The 21,491-nt window shown below is 46.5% G+C and overlaps 1 long non-coding RNA gene across 1 annotated transcript in view; it reads left to right on the forward strand.

Annotated features, from left to right (window-relative positions):
* Positions 1–21,491, forward strand: part of LOC135917046 (uncharacterized) — a 171,483-nt gene that overhangs the window by 37,198 nt on the left and 112,794 nt on the right. Inside the window, exon 2 of the long non-coding RNA XR_010569162.2 lies at positions 2,934–3,179. This is a non-coding gene — a long non-coding RNA (uncharacterized lncRNA). The remainder of the gene's footprint in view (positions 1–2,933; positions 3,180–21,491) is intronic.

Consider the following 21,491-nt stretch of genomic DNA (forward strand, 5'->3'; position numbering starts at 1 on the left):
TAAAGATTGATAAGTATGTGGGGAGGGAAATAGTTTCGACATTTCGACAGCACATGCAAGCCATATGAAGCCTTTTGAACTACGGAACGCACATGAAGGCGGAATTTTAAATGGTTATCGATAATAACACCAAGAAATTTTGTCTCATTAGATTGTTTTATCGGATGGTTATTGTAAACGACATCTGAATGAATAGCCGTTTTCCTTTTTTCAGAGTGAAATAAGATAAAAACTGTCTTAGTTGGGTTAAGGTGAAGGGCATTCATTGTACACCAACGGTGCAAAATTTGTAATTCAGAGTTAAGTTTATTAATTAGGTTGCATTCTTCATAATCTGCTATAATAAGATCTATAGGTTAGATCTATAGGTTAGATCTATAGGTTGCGTGGCTGTCGAAAGTCCCCTGCTGAAACCATGCTGGCAGGGTGATAGTACAGATTCTTCGTCTAGATATGTGGTTGTGTGTTTTAGGACAACATGTTCAAGAAGCTTGCATACAGTCGAAGTCATTGAAATGGGTATGAAATTAGGCATCTCAGATGCGTTTCCAGATTTATCAACTGGGGCAAGCTTGGCAATTTTCCAATCTGCAGGAAGGTACTCGTTAAAGATATGTTAAAGGTTAGGCACAGATATTTGGCGGTCCATTCAGCATATCTCTTAAGAAATGTGTTGGGTAAATTCAGGGTATGAAGGCGTGCACTTGTGAATTCGGATGAATTCCACTGAGCTAATGTTAGGTCACGCGCATGTGCGCAACGTTTTTTTGCTGCGTCAGCTCTCCAAACCGGAATGGCAACTCAGTTGACGCCGTCATGGCAAGATCGAGCAGACGTAGCTGCTCGATGTTGCCATGACTAGGCAACCACTGATATATTATATCGTGGTGGTGAACTTCTCTGATTTCTGCGACGAGCTGCTCATGTGATCCATGGCGCTGCGCTGAGAGTACACTCTTGTAAACACAGAAGATTGACCTTGCATGGGGTGGTTCCTCTTGAATAAAATGAAGAGGCTACCAGTTCAGCAGCTGTCGATGATACATGTGACGTTTTTAGCTGTATTTTGACGGATCTTGCTGGTATCACCAGAGTGGCAGCTGAACTTGTAGGTGTGACAGAGCCATCGATGCAAACATGTGCGTGGCCACTGTGCAGATAATGTAAAAGTCCTAATGAGGCCTGCTTCAGGGAAAACAACGGCATGTTAGCTTTCTTCGTGATTCCTGGGATGGTGAGGCATATTTCAGATTTGTGAAGGCACCATAAAGGTGAGGGTGCTCTTACTGCAGGCACGTAGTTGGATGGCAACGAGGTACGATTGGCAACAATGTGCGACTGAAAGTTATGTGTGGCCTTTCTGCAGGTAAAACAGCGAGATGGTTGATAAGGTAGTCGCGCAACGTGCCAAATATGCGCCATGAGAGCGTTAGTGGCTAAGTACATTGATATTTATTTATTTATTTATTTGTTTACTGTACCCTCAGGGCCAAAGGCATTACAGAAGGGAGCGGATAATACAGGTTACGCGGAGAATAAATACAATACAGTGAATTTTGTTAGAACATAATTTCAACATTCTCCAAAATAAACAAAGGTTGTTAGTGCATCAAGAAACCATTGATTATCTCTAATGGCTGCAATATCGGGAGGGAGGCGGTTCCATTCGACAGATGTCTGGGGAAGGTAGGACTGAAAACAAGCTTTAGTATTGCATTTTTTGATGCCAACCTTGCGCCGATGATCAATGCGATGGGATATGTATTCCGGTGGTGAAATAAAATTGTCGTGTAGCGTGACGTGATGATATATCTTGTGGAATAGAGTGAGGCGACTGATTTTCCGGCGAGATGTTAAATATGGGAGAGAAATGTTAGTTTTCATGGCTGTGATACTTGCAGTATGGTTGTAATTTGAAAAGATGTAGCGAACGGAGTTATTTTGTATAAGTTCGAGAGAAGATTCATTATGCAAAAATAGAAGTGAGGCGTGCAGACAGGACACAAGAGTAGAGAAGTGGACAACACGTCCTGTCTGTAGCACACGTCTTGTGTCCTGTCTGCACGCCTCACTTCTATTTTTGCATAATGAATCCTTACCAACTAGCTCAGATTTCTGTCGTTCTAGAGAAGATACAATATTTTCATGCCCAGGGTCCCATATAGATGACGCGTATTCAAGTTTAGGTCTTATTAGTGTTTTATAAAGTAGGAGTTTTAACGACGATGAAGCAGCAGAGAAGTTGCGACGTAAATAACCTAACATGCGATTAGCGTTATTGGTAACGTATTCAATATGGGCATTCCATGTTAAGTTTCGTCATATATGTACGCCTAGATATTTATATGATGCGACGGAATCAAGAGGAATGTCATTAAGAAAATAAGAAGGGGGAGTGTTAGAGCGGCGAGAAACGCGCATGAACTTACATTTGTTAATATTCAATTCCATTTTCCAAGTTTTGTACCAGTTAGAGACCAAATTAAGATCCGTCTGGAGAGGATTAATGTCGTTGACGTTACGTATTTCTCGGCAAATTACACAGTCGTCGGCAAAAAGGTGGCTGGCAGAAGATAGGGTGGACAGAAAGTCATTAATATAAATTAAATATAGAAATGGTCTGAGGACAGATCCTTGTGGTGCACCAGATAGCACGTTAGTAAGCGGTGAGGTTGTGCCATTAGTGAAAACAAACTGCCAGCGGTTGAGAAGGAAAGATTGAATCCATCTAAAGACATGTTGATGAAGATTAAGATGACTTAATTCATAAAGCAACAATTGATGGCACACTTTACCAAAAGCTTTCGCGAAATCTAAAGAGAGCAACATCAGCAACAGACCTACTAAAGGAGCGACGCGACTACGACCAGATCAGAGGGCACGGCACCTGGCCTGCGGACAGCATGGCTCACCCGCTTCTGCTGTTTGTGCAGGTACTGCCATGGATCCTGCATGAAAGGCCAGCCACGATAACGACGACTAGTGATGGAATGATGCCGTTTTCGGTGTCTCACTATGACCACGTGGCAACGAACTTTTCATTCGTGGGATACGAACTGCAAGGTGTGACGTCATCAGCAACAGACCTACTAAAGGAGCGACGCGACTACGACCAGATCAGAGGGCACGGCAGCTGGCCTGCGGACAGCATGGCTCACCCGCTTCTGCTGTTTGTGCAGGTTGGTCCTCAGGGTACTGATTGTTCCTACCGAAGTGACAACAGATTTTTGGTTATCCTGCCGTGCCCTCGCAGGTGTTGTTGCATTCTTATTGACTGTTGGTCCATGATGTTGTTATTAGTGTCAGGAGACATAGAAGAAAATCCCGGGCCTAAATCGACCGAACTGCTGCAAACAATTATAGAGAATCAGGCGGCGACTGATCGCCGACTATCCTCAATAAGCGAGAACGTTGTGCAGTTAAACGCAAAAACAGATCGACTGACGGAATTTCTTGTTATGATACAGGAAATGAACAAGAAAATTGGGCATCTTGAGGCTATAGTTCAGCACCGGGCTGAAAAATTGATCGAGTATGAAAACCGCAGCCGGCGTAACAATTTGTTGGTTTTTGGAATCTCGGAGGAAAGCGGTGACTCAGAGGCGAATTTGAGGGCAGCTGTCATTGATGAACTGTTTCATGAAAAACTGGGGGTTCAAGTTAAAACTGTCGAAAGAATTCATCGCATTGGCAAGAAAAACAGTCAACGACCGAGACCAGTTATCATGAAGTTTTATGTTACCAGAGAAAAGGAGCAGGTATTGAAGAACTGCAAAAAACTTAAAGGAAAGTCAGTTAGTATCAGCAATGATTATGCAAAGGAAACAGTAGATGTGCGACGAAAGTTGTGGGCGAGCGCTTCTGCCGAAAGGGCGAAGGGCGCGAAGGTATTTTTGATTGACGACAAGCTCAAGGTAAACGATAAGCTTTACGCATGGGACCAAGAAAACAACGCACGTTTCCTTCTAAACCACCGAAATAAAAATAAGCACCGCACACAAAGGACAGATGACACGCATGGTGATTCTGGTCCCTCAGGCAGTCCCAGCAATTCCCCATGTACTTCAACCCTTTCACAGCTCCGAATCTTGTCACTGAATGCACGCAGTATTGTTAATAAAGTAACTGAGTTAGAATACGTGTTGCTCACAGAGACCCCTCATGTGCTAGTAGTAAGCGAAACATGGTTGAACAGCAATGTACCTAGCCAATGTATAGTGCCACCCAACTACCGAATGTTTAGATGGGATAGAGACACTCGCGGTGGAGGCGTTGCGATTATTGTTAAACAGCACATTGATGTTGTAATGATTGAATGTATAATTCCTGAGACGGTATGGTGCAAAATTACTTACGCAAACACTGTATATCTTGTTGGCGCAATATATAGGCCACCTGCCACTGCACCCGAGTTTTTAGATAAGCTGAATGATTTCCTATGCAATCATTTGGACCGTAACACCAGACTAATAATGACCGGGGACTTTAATCTACCTAATATTAACTGGGACAGTTTACTACCTGGGCACGTAGAAATTTCTAGTAGTGAAAAGCTGCTTCAAATAATGATCTCGCACAATCTAAAGCAAATCGTGAAAGAAAACACGAGGGTAACGCCTGAATCTCAGTCATTGTTGGACTTGGTGTTTCTTTCGAATAAAATAGGCGACTATACAGTGTCTGTGGATGATGGTCTGTCAGATCACAAGATGGTTCTTGTACACATAGTGTCGAGCGCAAGCACTCGTTCCCAGCCGTTTATACCTGTGAAAGTTAAGGACTATAGTCGGGCAGACGACTCATCTATTCTCGATTTTTTAGAATTATCATTTAATCAATTTGAACTTGCCTGCGATTGTGAATCGGTTGACGAACTATGGCAGCGTTTCAAGAAAATTATAAGACATTGCGTTGATAGTTTCATCCCAACTCGACTAAAAAATATAAAACGACGGAACCCTTGGATTAATCGAGATATCATTCATATTAAGCGTAAAATAAAGCGTTTACGCAAAAGGCAAGGTGTCTCCGCCGAGGTATCGAAATTGCGAAGGGCACTGAAAACGGCTCTGAAGGAATCAAAAGAGCAGTTCTTTAACCAAACATTAACTAATTTTATGAAAACATCACCACAAAAATTCTGGCTTTATCTGAATGATAAAAAAGAACAAATAAACAAGATCCAAGTTAACAATGTAATAGTAACGCAAAAAGCAAATATTGCAAGTCATTTTAATAATTTCTTCCAATCAGTTTTTTCAGCGCCTAGCAGCGATTGCGCAGTCGCTTGTCTGCCGTCTTCCTTTTCATGTGGGATGGAAAATCTCGTCGTCACTCAAGCAGGTGTGTTTAACCAACTACTACTTTTAGATTCTAAGAAGGCTAGCGGGCCGGATGGAATACCAATCCAATTTCTAAAGCGATACGCCGAGTGGGTATCATTTTTCTTAAATAATATCTTTGTTAAGTCATTGCAAACTCACTCGTTGCCACAAGACTGGCGTTGCGCAGTCATAACTCCTGTTCTTAAAAACGGTAACCGATTGCTAATAAATAACTATCGCCCAGTTTCCCTGACTAGCGTCTGTTGTAAAGTCTTAGAGCATATCATAAATAAGCATATTCTCGTTTTTCTTGAAAATAACGACTTTTTTTATCAGCACCAACATGGTTTCCGAAAGGGACTTTCTACAGTAACCCAGCTCATAGAAACTATTCATGATTTTACTTCAGCTATAGAAGCCCAAGAACAAATGGACGTCATCTGCGTAGACTTTGCGAAAGCCTTCGACAAAGTTTCGCACAATAAATTACTTTTCAAGTTACAAAAAGCAGGAATAAATGACACTATTCTAAAATGGATTGAAGCCTACCTACACAATCGCAGGCAGGTTGTGCGTGTGGACGAGTGCTTGTCCCCTGCGTTAGAAGTGCTTTCTGGTGTTCCCCAGGGGTCTGTTCTGGCCCCATTGCTGTTCTTGGTTTACATTAACGACATTACAGAGATTGTCGAGTTCCCTGTGAAATTGAAGCTTTTTGCTGACGACTGTTTAATTTATTCTACGGTAACACACATTCACGACCAAATCAGAATTAACCGGGTTCTTCATTCCCTTCACCTTTGGTGTGAAAAATGGGACATGGAAATCAATTACAACAAATCGACTTTTACACACGTTACTAACAAAAAAAGTGTGGCACCATTCTTTTATAATATTGCAAGCAACAAACTTAGAAATGTAGATACATTCAAGTATTTGGGCATCACAATTACACATAACTTAGACTGGCGTAAACATATCGATAACCTGTGCTCGACGGCTTCACAAAAACTGTATTCACTGAAGAAAAAGCTGGAACATGCAACGAAAGATGCTAAATTAATTGCTTATAAAACTCTCATACGTCCATCTTTAGAATACGCTTGCGTTGTCTGGAGCCCCCACCAAAAAGTCTTAATACACAAACTAGAAAGAATTCAGAGAATGGCTGTTCGTTTTATTGCTTCAAGGTATCGAAGGACTGACTCGGTATCAACAATTCTGCGTTCGTGTGGGCTTGAGTTGCTGGAAACCCGAAGGAAGAAAGCCAGACTTAAGATTTTTTTTCAGATACTTCAAAGGGCTCTGAAGATAAAAAAGGAAACATATGTCCAGTTCCCTGCAAATCGCAGTGAGAGAATAAACCACAGCAGAGCCGTCAAGCCTTATAACACACGTGTTGATGTTTTTCGTTATTCTTTTTTCCCGAACGTGATTGAAATGTGGAATGCCTTACCTGATGTTGTTGTCGATCAGACGGATGTGCACAAATTTGAATGTTTGATTGATATTTTGTATCATGAACACCCAACCTGATGCTATGAAATGTAAAATTTGCTTGTGTTGCACTATTTTCCCTCCCTGTAACAACCCTCAAGCGAGGGTTAACAGTATTAATAAAGAAAGAAAGAAAGATGCAATCGGCGCAAGATGACTGGTCAAGAATGCAATGTAATTTATCAGTGAATGACAGTAACTGCGTTTCGCAGGAATACGTCTGACGGAAACCATGTTGCGCAGACAAAAAAAAGAGTTATCATCAAGAAAGGTGGCGAAGTTTTTTAAAATTATATCTTCCAGTAATTTGCAGCATCTGCTTGTGAATGAAATGGGACGATAATATTGAGGCAAGTGCTTATTACCAGATTTGTGAAGTGGGACCGCCTTCCCGATTTTCCAGTCGTTAGGGAGGCTTGATGAATCGAGCGACTGCTGGAACAGTTTTGTGAGTATAATTGAATTATATGCGCATGTAATTTTTTGGGTGATCCCAAATTATTTTTTTGGGTGATAATGGGTGATCCCGAGCTATCACAATTGTTGCCGCTGTAGACGCCCACTTCGGCAGACCGAGACACGTCCTTAGGGCTTGAGCTTGTAGTCCCTGGAGTACACGTATATTTGTTTTGCAGGTGTTACCAAGCACAAGGATACGGTGTCTCGCGAAACCGAGGAACCAGGCGTTATAAAGCTGCAGCATTGACCGCACCAATGTGCCCCATGACTTTCCGCCGATGAATTTTAGGGGATGTATTATTGCCACTAACTTCCTCTATAGGTATGAAACGAGCGGGCTCCATGATAGGTCGCGGTCGGTAACACCCCTAAAAAGCGGTGTTTCCGTGCGTTTGCAATTGCTTGCCCATTGACACTTACAGAGTAAGGCTTCATTGCCTTCCGAATGTAACACGGCAGCATTACTCTGAGGATAGCTCTAAGTTCTATTTTCGCAAGTACAGTGACGTTAACGTAGCTGCCTTTTGTAGCCTTGCTTGTACATGCATGCAGTAGTATTACAGCAGACGCCCAGATGCAGATGTTGTCAGCATAGATTGATACTTGAAATGTGTTGGGCGAGCATCTGACTAGGCCAACGAGCACTAGGCTTAATAGCATCGGGCTCAACACCCCGCTGCGGTGTTGGCGCCAGTTTCGGCGCCATCCTCGGTCATCACGAAAAAAATGTCGGTCGCTCAAGTAACTGCGCAGCCACTGAAAAGTGCGGCCACCGATTCCGGCTTCAATCAGAGCCTCTATAATGGCATAATGTGCTACATTATCATGAGCGCCTTTTATGCCAAGGAATAATGCCGCAGTGAGTCGTTTCAGACGTTTTTGATGTTGAACAAGCGTGACCAAATGGATTACATTATCTATGGTTGAGCGCCCACGCCGGAAGCCAGCTTAGCTTCTGGCTACACGTAATTCTCCAGGTGCGAGTCCAGACGCGTCAAAATTATTCTTTCCATTATTTTCCCTATGCAACTGGCGAAAGCGATGGGGTGGTACGATGACAAATCTAACGGTGACTTAGCGGGTTCGAGAAGTGGAACCAAGCGGCTGCATTTCCATTCACGTGGAATTAAACTGTTGCGCCAGGACTCGTTGTGATGGTTTAGCAGCATGAGTCATGTGCTCTGCTCAAGTTTGCCAAGCATCGCATACATAACGCCGTCCGGCCCAGGTGACGAAGAGTGCCTGCAAGTCGCCAGTGTCACTTCAAGCTCCTGCACCGAAAACATTACATCCATGCGGGAATCCCCGGGCACAGGAGTGACACATCTCTGATCTGATCTCTGATCAGATCATCTCTGATCTGAGATGGTTTAAGTGCGCGTTGAGGCTGGAAGCTGGGAAGTCTTGAGCAAAATTCTTCAGCAATGTCAATTTCTCTGAGATTTTGGTGCAAAGCGAAAGATTTGAAAGGAACACGCTGTTGCGGCGATACGCTGAGTCCATGCGCGGTTCTCTGTATCTGAGATAAGCGCTGACGTGGATCCAATGACTCACAGAATCGTTTTCATCTTTGAAATTATAGTGCATCAATGCGGCGTTGAACCTTCTTTTGCATCCGCCTTGCCTCTCTGAGATCGTGAATCGATTTAGTTCTCCTGTATCTTCTTTCAGTCCGCCTGCGAGTCGCTTGAAGTTGCTGAAGTTTGGCTTCAGTTTTTTCATATTTCTGGAACGGCTGAAAACCGCGCGTAGCCTCTTGCATGGCTTTTTGAATGTCGTGTTCCAGGCTAGAATGGTTCCCTTCCCGACATACTTCCTCCATGTGTGATCGAAACGCCAACCAGTCAATTCACTGGAGAGTCGTAGAGGAGCATTTAAATAGCCCCTTGATCTTCAGTTATGGGGGAATACGGTCGCTTCCATGTGATTCGATGTCTGGGAATCATTGCAAGGCGCCGAGAAACCAGGGTCAAGTCTGGGCAGCAGCTGTATGTAAGCCCTCGTAAAAATGTCGGACTACCATCGTTGAAGCAAAAAAGGTCGTGCTGTGTGGCAAAGGATGCTAGTCTCCTTCACCTGGAGTCCATTTTCAATCTCCCCGAAGCGGATGGCAAGCATTAAAATATCCGGTGGAGATCGTAGGGCGGGGTGTCACTGATAGCACTTCGTGCAGTCGTTTAGAGTCGAAGAAACTTGAAGGAGCAATGTAGACAGCGACGAGAGTGAACTTAAGCTTCTCCGTTTTTGCAATTAAAAAAACCTGCTGGCTGTCGTCGTGAGGCGGGACTGGGCGCAAGACGTATGTCAGATCACATCTAATATACACAATGACCTTCCTTACATCACCACAGATAGAACACATGAATGCCTCATAGCCAAAAATGCGTATGACACTCTGCGCGTTTAGTTCGCAAATTACGAGGATGGGAAAACCGTTTTTGAAGACAAAGTGTCTAAAATCTGAAATTATCGATTTCAGGCCACATGAATTCCCCTGCAATAGAGATGCTTTCTTTACTTCCTTGTGGAAGGGCAGCGAGGGGCAGGCCATGGTGCTAAGCTAAGCTTTCAAGCACTGGAGTCAGTGCGTCATGTACTTGCATTGTGCTACGAGCAGCCGAAGTGTCCGTGTTTGTCAGTAGTAGACGCATGAAATTCGTGAGAGACTTTAGCATAGCAGTCACTTGTGTATCCTTGTCTTGCATGTGGTCAACTGCAGCGACATTGGACTTTAAAGTGGGGAGTCATGTGCTGTGGTTTTGGTGCATGGCATGTCTTCGGAAGTGCTGGCCACACATCTCTTGATGAAGCATGAATAGCATGGCCGCTTTTTTTTTTGCTGACATTCGTGCTCCTATTGGAGACAGATGGAACCGGAGGCGGCGTCGCCGGACGAGGCAACGGCGCCTCCGGTTCCATCTGTCTCTAATAAGAGCTCTCCTTGAACAGGAAGACGATTTCGTGGACTTTCGTTTCCGGGAGCGATGTCGCCTTATCGCAGCAGAAGCATCTCTGTGTGATGACCCGTCTCTGGCCATCTTTCTCAAGATTTTCTACTTTTTCTTTAGACGCGGACAGTCTTTTGAGGATGCAGCGTGCGAGCCTTGACAATTTGGGCGCTTCAGCTCCGTTGCAGGGCAAGTGTCAGTGTCGTGTTGTTCGGAACATCGCGGACATATCGTTGAATTTCGGCAGAAAACACTCACGTGTCCAGTTCTTTGATACCTTCTGCACTGAAGTGGTTAGGGCACGAAAGGCCGTACCCTACGCCCGAAAGTGGCCGACCTTTACTTACTCTAAAGACGAGCATTTCACAGGTCGAATTCCCAAGAAGCCGAGCTTGCAGTAAGGCGACACCATCTGTCGCAGGTTTGATTAAAATTGGCAGGTCGCTGGCGCTAATTGATGCGTCAGTATCATAAACAACGCCTGTGGTGGTTTCACTGTATTGCGGAACGAAGTACGGGACATCATTGTTGCCCACGAGCTTTAGTGCCATCATAGCATTGATTGCGCCTCGGTTGTGGACATTAATTGCGAGGACGTTCTTTCGATTATTAATTCTGTTATGCTTGATTTCTCCTGGGACAAGAGCCTCCAGAAAAACGGAAATCCCTTGTCGATTAAGGCGGTTCAGGTTGTCGGCAGGTCTCTCCGGCATAAAAAGAATTGTGTGCGCCGATGGCGTTCGCCGTGGCATGACGGTTGACTTACTTGACGAAGACCGTCCGCTGATTTTTCTTCTCTTGGCCTTCCGGTGTACCACTCTCTCAAAGCCTTCTTAATCTGAGGCGTCATCGCTTGAGCAGTACGTCACAGTGTCCTCGATGTCAGCTTGACTTGTAGGGCAGTTCTGCAGCGAAGCTGTATATTTCTACCGTCCAAGGAAATTTTTGTGTCGTTGTAAGCAAAAAAAACTCCCCATACGTGGGCCGATCCCGAAAATAGTGCAATACCGGGCCGAACCGTGGCGAAGGTGCAGTTCGCCATTAAGGGACCCACATACACAGCTTCGATGGCCATCCTTCTTTACAGAATGGGAGGGCACTGAGATTTTTTTCTTCCTCAGGCCAGTTCTTGCCGATGTAGTCACGTCACGTCGGCGTTCTGCGGACTCCAATTCCATTGTCGTGGAAATGGGAGTGGTGTCTCCCAGTAAAATACCGGAAAAAAACAAAATACTGCAGCGCGAAGGAACAGTGATCTCTACAAGAATCACTTCTTTGGTAACCAAAGTGATGTAGAGGAGCTATTATAAGACATTATGAACGGTTGTTTGAGACTTTTCGCTATTTTTGCTATAGTTTAGAGGTCTAGGACCTGCATTTAACGCAAAAAAAATTAATAGTAGAAAATACCATGTCAGTACCCTTTTAAGCTGCACTTAAATTTAAGTACACGATAGGGTTCCTAACCATCCGTAATTTAGCAGGGCAGTCCCTACGTTTAAGTAAAAGTTCCGAGTCCCGACCTGTCCCGATTGGAACAGTCAAATGTCCCGACTTTCGCTTTCTTTGTTTTTTCTACTGAATATATCAATCAATAAACTAGATTTTTAGTGGCCGACAGCTCGGTTGCACATTCTTCACGTTCGTCTTCTGTTGCGCTGTCATAAAAGTGGTTTCGTGTTTTTCTAGTGGTTCTAGTTCTGTTGTAGGCCGGTACCGTTCACAGTGCAGGTCTATATCTGTGTTGGCAGCCATGTTAGCCGGGCAACATATACAGCACCTTTCTTTATCTAAATCGCGACATGGATGTACTAAAAAAAGTGCTGCCCGAAACATTTTTTTTAAATTATGGGGTTTTACGTGCCAAAACCACTTTCTGATTATGAGGCACGCCGTAGTGGGGGGACTCCGGAAATGTCGACCACCTGGGGTTCTTTATAAATATATATATATATATATATATATATATATATATATATATATATATATATATATATATATATATATATTTATAACGTGCACCTAAATCTAAGTACACGGGTGTTTTCGCATTTCGCCCCCATAAAAATGCGGCCGCCGTGGCCGGGATTCGATCCCGCGACCTCGTGCTCAGCAGCCTAACACCATAGCCACTGAACAACCACGGCGGGTGCCTGAAACTTTTCTGATAAAGTGATGCGGTACACGCCTGGCGAGGTAGTGATAAACCCGTGTAGCAACTCAAGTGGCTGCGTCGGTGTTTTCACAGCACTGAAGGAGTGCGGATAGCGCGAGCAGGGAGGATGTGTTCGAGTGACTGTGTCGGACCAACCGCAAAGCGTACTACGCGCACCGTCGGCGTGCCACGCAGGTCGTCGAACTTGCGGTATTGTCATATGGAACTTTCGTTTTCTTCATATTTCGTGCGCTTTATTTGCAACCAGGCAAAAGCTAGAAAACGCTACAGCTGACTTTTACGGAGACCAACTGATGAATGTTTCTCGATAAGCTCCGCAACTTCTGTAGTGCCGCTGCTGCGTTTCGCTCAGTACTTCACACGTCGGCTGAATAAATTTGCTATCTCGTCAATTAAACGTAACACAAGAAACCACTCTCCGGTTGACAGTGAACAGTTCCTCGTTTTGTTACATTCGCGTACTGGCCTCGTACTTGTTTTTTTACTGTGGAGTTGCAATACTCTAGGTTCTGCCGGTTTGTGTGCGTAGGCAAGAAAGATGGCGGTCACCCAAGAACTACAAGAGATAAAGCATAAACCAAAAGCGCATCACCGAGTGTGCCCCAGCTGCTTTTAATCGCGAGAAGTGTCAAAACATATTGTAAAAAAAAAGATATCATAATAAGAGAAGTGAAATCGGAATAGACACTGTTTACGTATGGATTGCGGTTTGACCCCTTCCACCCGTGCAATGGGTAGGCCGCGTGCGTTGAGGACTGCGGAAGAAAAGCGCACCTACGCCGTCGTGGACAGAAGCAAGCGGAAATGGGCGCGGCGACGGCGGGCGGCGGTCGCAGATCGTGCCGCAAGCGCCAAGTGCATTCGGTTGGGTCAGGGTTGCCGACTCCACTCTCGTCGTAATTGTGGCTGATTTCAGCATAGACGCGCCTCGGCCACACGGAAAGTGGTTCGTGGCGTTTCTCTGGGAAAGGTTCGGCATTCAATGGGCCTACGACGCGTCATCAGCCGTGTATAGACCGTTTCATCGGGCGAGGAGGATAGGGCGCGCGGAGAGCCTTTCCTCCTCTCTGGCTTGGGCGATCCGGCGCGGCGCTGCTTGAAAGTATTGCTGTCGCGTGCTGCGGAACGATTTCGAGATGTTTTAGGTCTTACTTTGTGCAATTTACGCCATGTCCGTTCATATAGGGTCGTGAGGGAAGCCTTTCGGTGCATCGGTAACTACAGTAGGCGGAAATATCTCTTGGGGGCGCAAAAATGTGACGCGTTTTATCAGCCGCGGTGTACGCACATTATCAGTCGCGGTGTGTATATGTGTTGTGAATTATTTTGCTTATATCGGTTTTAATTCGACAAAGGAAAGCGGTGTCTCTGTATTAGCAGCATGAAATGGTAAATCTGCTCACTATCTGATCGCTTGGCGTAGGGAGTAAAACATGAAGCATAAGAGCGCATGCTCGTGCACGGCCAACCTAAGGCAACCACGAAACATCTAAGCTGCAGGTGCTATCAAATATTTGTGATGCGCCGGCATCGTTCTCGCGCATTTCAAGTCTAGTATGCTTCAAATTACCATATGTCTACGCTAGCCTTCCTGCATGAGGCCGATGGCGCTGCTCAGCACAGCGATCACTGCGGTTGGTGAACCAGCACGATACATATGTAAGCTGTGCGCTTCGGCATTGCCTTTTTGGCCTGCATACAGCCATAATATATGAGAGGGATCGCATAAAAAAAATGCGATGTATATTTTTGAGGACAAATTTCCGTAATACGTGTGAGTGCGTCGTAGAGAACTGAATGAACACAATCGAAAAAAAAATTCGGTTATCATCATCTTTCAAGAGCAAGAGAAAATGGGCTAACGCCGCAATAGGACCTCGCATAGTCACGCCGCACAACGTTTATAAATATATAACCGCTGATGCCGTATGCTTGGACCATGCGGTATATAGAACAAAGATATATGTAATCCAGCACCTACCACTGCTTAGGACGCTCGCGCAGTTCGTAAACAGTCCCTTTGCTGGACAAGCCTAATTCAGACTTTAAGGTATGCTGCTATTACTTGCCAAAACTATTTCATTCAGGGGCAAAAACCTCATCCATCGAACCAAGTAGTCACGCAATGTAATCTGCAGCGAACAAGCGAACAGTTTGAACGCTTGTCAAAGTATAACATCACAGCTCCTATCGTAGCAGAACGTACCCACGCTGTTACGATCGTCGCGTATGTTTCATGGCTCCTAAACCGCAGCTTAGAATTAGAGGATAATACTGCAATAAGGTCCCATTAATGACTAGAACATTCGGAAATACACAACTGATCTCCGAGACTGATTGTAGACTCGAATATGCGCGCACACATCGCGCTGCGTGTTTCGTCCACCTCAACGCCAGCAGAAATTCCGGCCATAACGCCTTAAACCACATCAGCACGTCTCACAGAAGCCTTTACCACGATAGAAAACGCACGTAATGCTTAACAGAGCGCACGACCGCGAAAACAAACGCCAGAACCAACCGCCAACCTGCCATGCAAAAGACCGCTTCCACCCAAGCAAGTATGGCGCTGCTCATAGGCGGCGCCACTGAGCTCACAATATGGCGGCGCCTACGAAAAAACGGTCTATAGACCTCACACTGGCCAAGAACCTTTCCAGTGTCGCCGTAGAGCCAGTGGCCGTATATCATAGCGACCATAAACCGATAGTCACCTTGGTGACCCAATAATAAATAAAAAAAAAGCTGACAAAAGAAGGCTAAAAACAAAAAGCATTGATTATGCAATTTATTACAACAACATAAAGAGAGACGTGAAAAATCGAAAATAATTGTGTTATATGTGTCTTTTATTTTGAATCTACATATTTATTATCAACATATTTATCGCCATATGTACAACTCCGCTGGTCATTCAGCTTTAGAGAGTGGAACTGCTCTGCATTTCTTTAGGCTGGCACATTTTTTTTCGTCTGGCGTGGCCAGCGTGTTCACGGTATTGTGTGGCTGCTCCCGGCCATGGCGGCCGCATTTTGATGGGGGCAAAATGCCAAAACATTCGTGGAATTAGATTTAAGCGAACGTTAAAGGTCTCCTGGTGGTCCAGGTTTTCGGATTCCCCCACTACGGCGTGCCTCATAATCAGATTGTGGTCTTTATACATATATATATATATATATATATATATATATATATATATATATATATATATATATATATATATATATATATATATATATATTCACAGTGAAGTAGACACGCGTATGAAGCGGTTTATTGACGTTTCGGCCGGACCCCGGCCGAAATGTCAATAAACCGCTTCATACGCTCGTCTATTCACTGTGAATATTTACCCGGACCCAGAACTGCTTTTTTTCTGGTATATATATATATATATATATATATATATATATATATATATATATATATATATATATATATATATATATATATATATATATATATATATAGTACTGAAGAGGAATGCCCCGTGCTGCAGCAACCTCGCCAGTCGTCGGGGCGACGCGAGCTCGGGATTGCCTGGGCTGCCCTGGTCGAGAGGCTGCCATCGCTGCCTGTTGCTCTCTTGTCCTGTGCTTTGTTCGCATTAGATTTTGGTGCACGTGCTGAGGTTTTCCCCCACCCGGGAATTTCACAACCGAACTCAGCCGTCCATCATGCCTGACGACGCCAAACAGACGTCCTCACCAGTTTCGCCATCCATCGTATGTGCCGGTGCCCAGCGTCAGCGGGATCATGACATCCTCAGCCGCCCCGATGAGAAATGTTGACGATTGGCTGTAATCGTATGAAAGAGCAAGCACCACCAACAAATAGGATGATCCCCTAATGCCCAAGAACGCGATATTCTATTTATCGGCCGTCGCCCAGCTGTGGGTTAAAAACCACAAAGCCGATATGCGCACGTGGGCTGCCTTGAAAACCAGCATCGCGGAAGGTTTCGGTCGTCCTGGCGTGTGCAAGCTCCGCGCTGAACGACGCCAACGAAGCCGATCCCAGCAAGCAGGTGATCACCAGCTACAACAGGGGACGTCATCGACCTCTACCGGCGTGTGAAGCCGACGATGGCGGAGGCGGACAGGGTACGTCACATAATGAAGGGCATTTCCGACGATGCCTTTCATATGCTCCTGTCAAAAAACCCTGACCCTGTTTCTCAGGTCATTAAGCTTCGCCAAAGTTTCGACGAGCGCTGCAGACAGCGTCTCCTCACGCGGCGCCCACTTGTGTTCGACGACAGCCTCGCGAGCATAGCCACCGCTCTTGAAATGGACCCCTGCTTTGCCAGGTAAAGAAGGAGTTGGTACGGTCGCTCGTCAGCTTTCGCTGCTGTCCTTAGCCGCGCCACCACCCTCGCCTTTGCCTGCCAACCTTCGGTGCAGGAGCAAGTCAGCGTCGCTCTGCCCGCGACACTGCGCTGGTGCCGACTCCCGTTGCCTATACCGAAGTGAACCCACAGCTACGCCGAGGCGATCGCACGGCCACCACCTCAGCCTGCTGCGTCATTCCCATCAGCCGTGCTACTGCGCCCAGCTGCTCACTTGGTTCAGACGAGGAGCCCACACAGCAGTGGACAATGGCGGTCTCCCGACAACCGGCTAATATGTTTTGCGTGTGGTCTACCTGGCCACACTGCACGATTTTGCCGTCACCGCGCAACATCCTACCGCCGTAGCTTCGACTCCAATTTATATGTTTTATCGTACCCGTCATCCTGCTCAACTCGGAACCTCGGCTGGATGTCTTCATACTCGGACCACCGCCCTCTTGTTGACTGCTGTTCGACATTGCCTGGATGCCGCTCGCTTTCACCGAAGCGTCGTCGCCCTTCTACTCCGGAACAGGAAAACTAATCGGCGCAGTTTCAGAGGCAGGAACTGCGTCCACGAAGAGGCCTCTCCACTTTCTCCGACTGATGTGTGACTGACGGCGTCGCTGCGCTCGTCGACCCGGGTGCCGCAGTTTTTAGTGCCAAACTTTGCCGTTTTCTTAGAAAGGTTACGATGCCATGATGTCGAACGTGTCACTTCGTACTGCCAGCGCAGACTGCGGCATGCCGACGGCTGCATGTACTGCCCGCGTTGTGATTAACGGCTTCTTCTACACCGCCGAATTTTTGGTGCTGAATTCTCGTTCCCACAATTTTATTTTGGGTTGGGACTTTCTCCGCTAGTGAGGCCGTCATCGACTGTTCTCGTTCTCAAGTGGTATTTCAAACGGCTTGCAAAGCCCCGTTTTTTGACGCTCGTCAAATCGTGGCATTTTTTGCAGGAGACAATACGACCGCCACACTCCTCTGCCCCTTGCTACGGTGCCGTGCAACATCGTCGCTGATGCACTTCTTACGCCACCTGCTATCTTCGTTCCTCGCAAATGTTCCCGCTGTCTTTTGCTCTTTTAGAAGTTTGTGACGGTGCCAGCAGACTACACGTATCCAACCAATTGTCAGGTCCCGGCCTTGGCCATGTGCAGTGTGTCAACCCTGCGGCCATCGTCGACATGCCAACTGGTTCCATCACCGCTCATGAGGTCACCGGAGTGATCTGCAAGCCCGCGCAAGAGCCGACGTCCACCAATGTTCGTAATAGCTCCATCGCCGACACATTGACTGTTTCCCAGCGCGCCAAGCTTCTACGCCTTCTCGGCAAGTTCCGTTATTCTTTCGACTGCCAGCGTGTTTCTATGGGCCGCACATCATCTGTTTGTCAACGCATTGACATGGTTACCAAAGCGCCACTGCGCCACTGCCCATGTGTCCTCGACGGAGCGCCGTGCTATCGATGATCAAAATGAGCAAGCAGACGATGTGCTCAAGCGCGGTATCATCCAGCCTTCGAATAAGCCCTGGTCATCCCCATTTGTTATTGTTACAAAGGATGGATCGGTTCGTTTCTGTGTCAATTACTGTCATCTTAACAAAATCACTCGCAAAGGTGTTTACGCTTAGCCGAGAATTGACAATGCCCTTCAACTGCCTTCAAGGAGCGGAGTTGTTCTCTTCTATCGACTTACGCAGCGGTTATGGGCAAGTTACTAGGCACCAGACGACCAACCTAAAGCAACCTTTGCTACGCCAGATGGCCGATATGAATTTCGTGTCATGCCTTTCGGACTTTGCAACATCCCCGCCACATTTGAGCATCTGATGGACAACCTTTTGCATGGTCTCAAGTGAAAAACGTGCCTCTGGTACTTAGTTGATGTGGTTATTTTTTCACCCGATTTTCCCACCCATCTCTGAAGGGTTGAAGAAGCATTGCAGCGCCTAACTGACGCCGGCCTTCAGTTCAACCTGAAGAAATGTCGCTTTGGCGCAAGTCAGTTCACCATCTTTGGCCATATGGCATTTAAGAAGATATCCTTCCTGATGCCGCCAAGCTCCGCGCAGTTGCTGATTTCCCAAATGTTCCTCCATAAAAGAACTTTCCAGCTTCCTTGACCTATGTTCTTACTTTCGGCGCTTCATTCGGAACTTTGCGTTCATCCCCGCACCCTTGAATCAGCTTTTACGTAGCAACTCGAACAATTACGCCTGTGCACCCGCCTGTGACGATGCCTTCCAAGAGTTGCGTCGTCTGCTAACTTTGCCGCCAACACTGCGCCACTTCGACCCTACAGCTCCGACCGAAGTACACACCGACGCCAGCGGTGTTGAACTCGGCGCTATGCTCGCGCAGCGCAAATCTGGCTTTAACGAGTACGTCGTAGCAAACGCAAGCCGCACCCTCACCAAAGAAGAGATGAATTATTCCGTTACGGAAAGAAAAAATGTTTGGCCATATATGGGCACTTGGTAAATTTAGACCTTACCTTTATGTCCGTACCTGCGATGTAGTTACAGACCACCATGCGCTTCCTTGTCTCTTCACGTTAAAGGACCCCTCAGGCCGATTAGCTCGCTGGGCTTTGCGGTTGCAAGATCTCGAAATGTGCGTTGTCTACAGGTCTGGCTACCACCACACTGATGCCGACGTGCTTTCGCGTTCGCCAGTGTCAAACGAAGGCGTCGCCTGCCTTTCAGCCATTCACGAAGTACTTTCATTCCCAGCAGGCTGCGACGTGGCATCGGAGCAACGCAAGAATGCCTGGATTAGCGCTCTTTCTCCGCTTCCTTGCAAACTAATCGACTCTACCTTTACCTATTAGAGCTTTGCACCGAGATACAGGATGGCCTTCTCTATCACCGGAACAACCTGTCTGATTTCCGCAACTGGCTGCTGGCCATATCGCGACATCGTGGTGAAATATGCTCTGCCTTCCACGCCAACCCATAGTGTGCGCATGCGCGTGTCTTCAAAACGTACGCCCGACTTCACTCCAGCTTTTATTGGCGTGGCATGTACACCTTTGTGTGTAAATACATGCGATCGTTTCCTCAGTGCCAATGCTACACGGTTCCTGCTCAGCATGTCTCTGGTCCTCTCCAGCCAATTCCGTGCCCTGCCAAGCCTTCAATCGCATAGGCATTGATCTCTACGGACCCCTTCAGAGCACAGCTCTCAGAAGCCGCTGGATAGTCAGCGCCATCGATCATTTGACACGATACGCAGAAACAGCCGTTCTGCCTGCTGCCACAGCCCGTGACATGGCATCCTTCCTCTTTCGAAACTTCATTCTCCGTCACGGCGCACCTGGTATTAGATCTTGCCGTTGAGCGCGGGAGTTGGCCGACGTTAAGGAGGATAGTGAGAACTGAAGATTTATTTACATTATTTACAGTAATAACACAATGTAATGAACAGTCATAAAGTCATCGACGGCCGTCAGCAAATGGGACGCTGCGGCCCGTGGCAAGAACAAAAGAACTCATCTCCCTGTCTCTCGCTTATAACCCCTTCGGTCTCTCGGGGTCTCGTCATTTTCGGCCAATCATCGAGCAAGCTCAAGTGTCATCATTTTCCTCCAATGGTAGGCGCCAGTGCAAGTGCCGTCACATTCGGCCAATGGGGACGCTCCAATGGCTTCATTATCCGAGGGTTGACTTGCCTCCGGCATCGCCTCCTTGACTGGAAACGATCAGCTGGAGGTGACGGGTTGTTCTCGAACGACCTTCCAGAGCCGCAAAACAGCTCAGCTCGGGACCAAGATCAACTACCTGGAACCGTGCCAGCCTCCCGTTGCACTTTCGGGAAGAGTCAAGCAGGGTGGGGGGAGACAATAGCTCGACGTGCGGCGCATGAGGTGGTGGTCGCCAACCTGTCTGACGGGTCCGGTAACATGGTAGACGCGCCCCGGCGTATGATAATTGCAATGCGACCGCGATCGGACGTGGTCAGCGAACTTGAGTGATGTCAGGAAAAAGGCCTATATCCAACAGCTCCTGCTCGCCCCGGAAGGTCGTAATGGCCGGTGAACTCAAATCGCTGGCCATGAGGAACGCTGATGGAACATGTAGTGTACTGGTGACGAGCCTCGTGTGACGAATTCCTGGATCCCGTGCCCTGGAGAACGTACGTAAAACAAATGAAACAACATAGCGCTGCACCATGTGCAAGCGCAGGCTCTTCAACCCTGACTCGCCAGGCTATTACTACGTCAGAATCAACCCTAGGTTTCTTTTTCTTTTCCCAATTTTGATAAAGCAGTTCCAACCACCTTTCTAAACAAGTTTCCATATCTCCCCGAATGCCGACAAGGCCAGAGTGATATTGTCGTTGCAATAGAAACGGGAGAAAGGTAAACAATTAATGAAAACAACTTTTATAACTATACACAAGCGAAGTTTTGAAACTACAAGTGTGACTTCCAGCCCATAATAATACTTCCTACCTCGTTAGTCAAAGGAAGGAAGGTAATACCTCGGTTTACCGAAACAACCGACTCAAGCTATCCGCGTTCCCATTTAACTTGCCCCTTTTTTAACGGACGGTGAAGTTATATTCCTGGAGAATTAGACTCCATCTGAGCAAGCGTCCATTCTTAGGGCACATGTGTCTGAGCCAGGTCAGAGGACAGTGGTCGGTCTGGAAAGTGAATTTCGCTCCGTACAGATAACAAGATAATTTCCGGGCCACCCAAACTAAGCAGGCGCATTCTTCGGAAGCACTGTACGCCTCCTTTCTGTCCGTT

Source organism: Dermacentor albipictus, chromosome 6, assembly GCF_038994185.2.
Source record: "Dermacentor albipictus isolate Rhodes 1998 colony chromosome 6, USDA_Dalb.pri_finalv2, whole genome shotgun sequence".
NCBI classification, from domain to species: Eukaryota; Metazoa; Arthropoda; class Arachnida; order Ixodida; family Ixodidae; genus Dermacentor; species Dermacentor albipictus.